At 46.5% G+C, this 6,142-nt stretch overlaps 1 pseudogene; it reads right to left on the reverse strand.

The window, feature by feature from the left end:
- Positions 1-4,179: 4,179 nt before the first annotated feature.
- Positions 4,180-4,297, reverse strand: LOC124597613 (annotated as a pseudogene).
- Between the last annotated feature and the right edge of the window lie 1,845 nt (positions 4,298-6,142).

A 6,142-nucleotide genomic window follows, 5' to 3' on the forward strand; every position in this document is an offset into this window, starting at 1 on the left:
CACTATTCTGTACTGAATTTAAACAGCCACTGTGCATCTACAGATCTGTGATGCTAATCATTTGTGTAGCTTCATGTCTCTGATCGGTGCAATAAAGTTCAGTGTGATCACATTGAAAGACGTGCAGTTCATTCACCATTCAGTGCTCGTATTTCATATTTCTAATCCCAGCATTCTGGTACTCGGTAATATAATAATTTCGGCCCTGTTAATAATTTTTATGGGTTGTCTAATTTATTTGACGATGTTTACAGTTTGTCCCACAATGATCTGTGAAAGGAGCTTGGCGCTATGAATTTTCTTTATTTATGGGTGAGAACAGCAGTCTTCCTATCAGCCATGATGGCTTCCCGTTTCCCATCCTTTTTCCGATCGCCAGGGTAGCACGTGGTGTCGTCTGAACATTCAGTAGTGGTCAAAGTTTCTCCTGTTCTCAGTTTTCCAACCTGCCTTACCAACCTTGTAACTGCTATTTCTGCTCTATTTTAACATCGCGAGGTCGCCTCCCTGTGAGATTCCGGCCCTCTAATTGGCCAGTTCAGGTGCGCGCCCGTTTTTCGCGGGTAGGCGCCAACCGCCCTCCGTGGGTGGATAGTGGACAAAGGGGCAGTAAGTCAGTCCTTGTGTGACCGTGCCTTAGACTGGAGGTGCTGCTTCCTGAAGATGGAGTTTCAGTAAGCATGTGCGCCGATGTGCACTGTAGCTTCGCGCCCTGTGGGCCAGAGGGAACCTTATAGGTCATTTTACTGATGTGCGTTCCTTAAATTACGATATACGCAATTTTTCCGTGTTATAAGACTGTAGGTTTACCTTGTACAGTTGAGCATAATGTGCGCCATGTGTTGGTTAATCATAGTAACTTGCAGTTCGGCACTGAAGTGTATGCTTTCATGCTCACTTTTCCACTTCGTCTGGCTGTAGCTTTTTCAGTTCTCCCGTGCAAAATTTGACTCAGAATTTAGGTCTTCCTAGATTGAAAACTTGTGTCCTTTGTCCTACGCCAGGTGGTGAGCGCCTGGTGCCCCTTCATATTTCGTTAACGTAGTCGGACCGCGAGCCAAAGTTATCTAGTATCGCCTGTATGAATAGTTTCGCATCTTGCTGGTTTTATTCCTTTAGTACCGGAGGCTACGCCGGCCGGAGTGGCTGAACGGTTCTAGGCGCTACGGTCTGGAACCGCGCGACTGCTACGGTCGCAGGTTCGAATCCTGACTCGGGCATGGGAGTGTGTGATGTCCTTAGGTTCGTTAGGTTTAAGTAGTTCTAAGTTCTAGGGGACTAATGACCTCAGAAGTTAAGTCCCATAGTGCTCAAAGCCATTTGAACCATTTTTGAACAGGAGGCTACCTAGCGGTCTTTCTCAGTCTTTGGCTGATTCCTGGTGGTGGTCGTTGCATGCCAGCAACCCCTTCCTTTAGTAAATTGAAATCCAGTTGATAATATGGCGATCGTTCCTAAAATTCCTTTTCTTCTGCTATCGTGGCTTATTATGAACATACTTTGGGGCTGACTGCTGAACTTAATTCTTTCTCCCCCCACCTCCATTCGATTGTATAATGGTTCAATATTCAACTACAAAATAAATGAGGCCTTTACTCTTTACATTCTTCCTTTCATTACGTGAAATAGTGTCACAGTAGAATTATGCAGAACTACAATGGTTGCTACAAGGTCGTGCAGGTCTCGGGCCTTTAATTGTAGGTTAAAGATTCAATATCGCGCGTCTGGCACGATCATTGCTCGCATAGTACCGATAATAGTAATAATAATATTCAGTTATCCCCCATTGATAAACTGGGTAGTGTTCACGGCTCAGTCTGAGCACGAGAGCACTAAATCCACTTGATGTGGTGGAATTAGTGGCCCCTGTTCTACCTTGCTGGTTTAGGAAAAATATCAGAATTACAGCCACTACAGCAAGGGACAGTAAGCTGTAAATGAAAACGAGCCACCGCTTTTAACATCTTTTGTTCTTTGGAACTTTTTCCACACAGTAGTGTAGTTGTTGTCGTTGTGTTGTTGTGGTCTTCAGTCTTGAGACTGGTTTGATGCAGCTCTCCATGTTACTCTACCCTGTGCTAGCTGCTTCATCTCCCAGTACCTACTGCAACCTACATCCTTCTGAATCTGCTTAGTGTATTCATCTCTTGGTCACCCTCTACGATTTTTACCCTCCACATGGCCCTCTAATACTAGACTGGTGATCCCTCGATGTCTCAGAACATGTCCTACCAACCGATCCCTTCCTCCAGTCAAGTTGTACCACAAGCTCCTCTTCTCCCCAATTCTATTCAATACCTCCTCATTAGCTATGTGATCTACCCATCTAATCTTCAGCATTCTTCTGTAGCACCACATTTCGAAAGCTTCTATTCTCTTCTTGTCTAAACTATTTATCGTCCACGTTTCACTTCCATACATGGCTACACTCCATACAAATACTTTCAGAAACGACTTCCTGACATTTAAATCTATACTCGATGTTAACAAATTTTTCTTCTTCAGAAACGCTTTCCTTGCCATTGCCAGTCTACATTTTATATCCTGTCTAGTTCGACCATCATGAGTTATTTTGCTCCCCAAATAGCAAAACTCCTTTACTGCTTTAAGTGCCTCATTTCCTAATCTAATTCCCTCAGCATCACCCGACTTAATTCGACTACATTCCATTATCCTCGTTTTGCTTTTGTTGATGTTCATCTTATTACCTCCTTTCAAGACACTGTCCATTCCCTTCAACTGCTCTTCCAAGTCCTTTGCTGTCTCTGACAGATTTACGTCATCGGCGAACCTCAAAGTTTTTATTTCTTCTCCATGGATTTTAATACCTGCTCCGAACTTTTCTTTTGTTTCCTTTATTGCTTGCTGTATATACAGATTGAATAACATCGGGGATAGACTACAACCCTGTCTCACTCCCTTCCCAACCACTGCTTCCCTTTCATAGGCCTCGACTCTTATAACTGCCATCTGCTTTCTGTAGAAATTGTAAATAGCCTTTCGCTCTCTGTATTTTACTTCAAAACCAGAGGCTGCAGTCGGATGCGCGGCCAGCCGCGATGCGATTTGCGGCTCCTTGGCCGGTTCCGCAGGGCTCCGTGCTCGGACCGCTGCTGCTGCCGCCGCCGCCGCCGCCGCCGCCGCCGCCGTTACTGCAATATTATTTTTCTGGGTCGGTGGCGGCGGCGACCGCGGCAGCGGCCGGGCTCCGGCGGAGGCGAGCAGAGCCGAGGCGGGCCGAGGGGCACAACAATGTGTGGAATGCTTCTTTAACTCATTCCCTCGCCTTAATTAAAAAGTTGTAGCGGCGGGCGGGGGGCGCGGGCGGCGCTGGCCGGCGGCGGCGGCGTTGCTTGCCTCTGTTTTTGGCCTCCCAAGTTCGGGGAGGGCGCTGTCGTCTGCATACTTGGCCGCGAGTAATAACACTCATATATAACAACGCCAGTGTGAATCTCTCCCCTAACGAGGCTGGCCGCTTGTTCGCTAGCCAGCCTGCAACTTTTACACCCGGCGCGAAGAAGTGAAGGGAGTCGGTACGAAGAGGGCGGCCAAAAAAGGGAAGGAACGAACGAAAATACGCGGAGCGCGGGACTTGTGCGGCGATCGTTAGTCCACCGCTGTGTTAACGTCGTCGCAATATTGGCTGCACATAAAAGATTGTGCTTCGAATTTATTTCTGTCTCTCCTGCTAAATGGCTGTCTTAAGATACCGGTCGCAGATCACGCTAATTAACTTGGAACAGATGAATGCCTTTTTGAGACACAGCGTGACCAAATATCGAATCAGCGAAACAAAGGTAGGTGATAATAAAACATCATGATTTCTTCAGTTTCCTAATGCCTTATAAATTGGACAACAATTGAAGCAATCGACATGAAACTACAAACGGTAATATTGAGCGAAACGGAATGTCACGATAGTGTGAGTGATTCGGGTTGTGTAACGTCCGCCAAATATTAAAAAAACTAAACTCCTTCAGAACAGGCCATGAAGTCCCATCGGTACCGACCGTCCGCCGTCTCATCCTCAGTCCATAGGCGGCACTGGATGCAGATATGGATGGGCATGTGATCAGCACACCGCTCTCCCGGCCGTATGTCAGTTTCCGAGACCGGAACCGCCACTTCTCAATCAAGTAGCTCATCAGTTTGCCTCACAAGGGCTGAGTGCACCCCGCTTGCAAACAGCGCTCGGCAGACCGGATGGTCACCCATCCAAGTGCTAGCCCAGCCCGACAGCGCTTAACTTCGGTGATCTGACGGGAACCGGTGTTACTACTGCGGCACGGCCGTTGGCTCGCCAGATACTACCGATTAAATTTTCTTTCCTGTCAGGACACAAGTAAGCCATCTCTTGATAAAGGCAAACGCTACAGGATACATTTGCGTTGTCGAATAAAGAGACTAGTGTATGGGGTCGAAAGGAATTAAGGCTGTGACACGTAAGTTTTGTTTTAAGCGTTCTCTTGGATTATCCTAGCTTGGGCAACGCGTGCTTCTGCCATAGTCAGCGTGTTCTGTTTTGGCTGTCTGTGAGAAGATTGGCCGGCCGCGGTGGTCTAGCGGTTCTAGGCGCTCAGTCAGGAACCGCGCGACTGCTACGGTCGCAGGTTCGAATCCTGCCTCGGGCATGGATGTGTGTGATGTCCTTAGGTTAGTTAGGTTTAAGTAGTTCTAATTTCTAGGGGACTTATGACCACAGATGTTGAGTCCCATAGTGCTCAGAGCCATTTGAACCATTTTGTGAGAAGATTAAAATCATTTCACCAAACAAGCGAAATAACACCTCCTATCTGAAGCTGCTGCCTCCCTGACATCAGGAGCTCATAAACTGAATATTACAGTTTGATGTGTTCAGGTGTTCCAGTGCTCTGTTCTCTGGATGCCACGTAGTAATAACGGCACGGACTAAGTCCTGTTACATAGTATGTAAATTCAGTGTTGGAGTCCGCTTGAACCGTTTGGAACCTACCTCTAACATTTGGGGGAAAGCAATATGTCCACTCTTCCGGGGGCAGAACGTCCCTTTTCTCTTGCCACAAATACATAATACACTCTTTAATGAGGATGCGATTACCTTTGCGGCACAAATATCTAATTTGCTTTATGTGGCTACCTTTTCTTTGTCCATCACTTTATGTGGCCTACTTTTCTTTGTCTGGTAGCTGGTGCCCCTTTCCTCACAATCTGATTAGGTAGCTTGACCCCAAGCACTATTTGCGATGCGTCAGTTGATAATGTGTCGGTTGTGTCAGCTACTGTGGGAGTCAGTCGGTAACCGGTAGTAACCGGTAGCAGAAATGCAAAATCATATGTACAAGTCACCTGAAGATTAATTGAACTCTTTATTTTTAAAAATAGAATAAAGTTAACTTAAATTCTCTTGATTCCTGTACTTCCTGGGCCTCCTACATACAAGTACTTTGACAGTCTATTACTACTCGCACAACACTCGTATCTTCCTGATACGCAGTGCTGATGCTCAAGAAGTCTGCGACCGAACTGGGCCAACCAGCGATGGGCGGCTGGTTAAATCAGCGTTGACAGGGGACGCTGAACTCTGTCTCGCTGGAGACCACAGGACCGCGGGTCAGCGTCTTCTCGATGCCGGTTCGGGGCGCTACACTGGTCGGCGAGCAGTCGGTGCTTTAGGACTGCACAGTGTCAGATACACTTGAGAAACGCAGCAAAACTGCGCTCTTCACTCACGCCACACAGAGATTCTCTGTCGCCAGCTTCTGCCTATACACTCGTAAGATGGCGCCGTATTCCTCTATGACCTTTAGTATTGCTTCCTGAAGAAACCGAATCTTCGTTGCCCAGTTTTCACAATTTTGTTCATAAGAGCCAAATGTCTCGAGCATTTACGTAAATTTGATAATTTAATGTCTCATGCATGTAATCGCTGAAGTACATATAGGTGGAAATTCTGTTTATGAGCACGTAATTATTTCTGCTTACAGGATTTCGGTTGTCCCGTAGTCCAGCTTTTAACGTCATGTAGTTTGAGAGGTGCGATGAAAGGAAGCGGCTCCGCATCAGAATATGAATAAAAGGAAATAGATTATATAGCCGTCAGCTTTTATTCATTTCCGAAACTAAGCTGTCTTTTGACCCAAGGCTTAGCGCATAGGTAAAGAAA

The sequence above is a fragment of the Schistocerca americana genome, chromosome 2 (assembly GCF_021461395.2).
Source record: "Schistocerca americana isolate TAMUIC-IGC-003095 chromosome 2, iqSchAmer2.1, whole genome shotgun sequence".
Classification (NCBI taxonomy): Eukaryota; Metazoa; Arthropoda; class Insecta; order Orthoptera; family Acrididae; genus Schistocerca; species Schistocerca americana.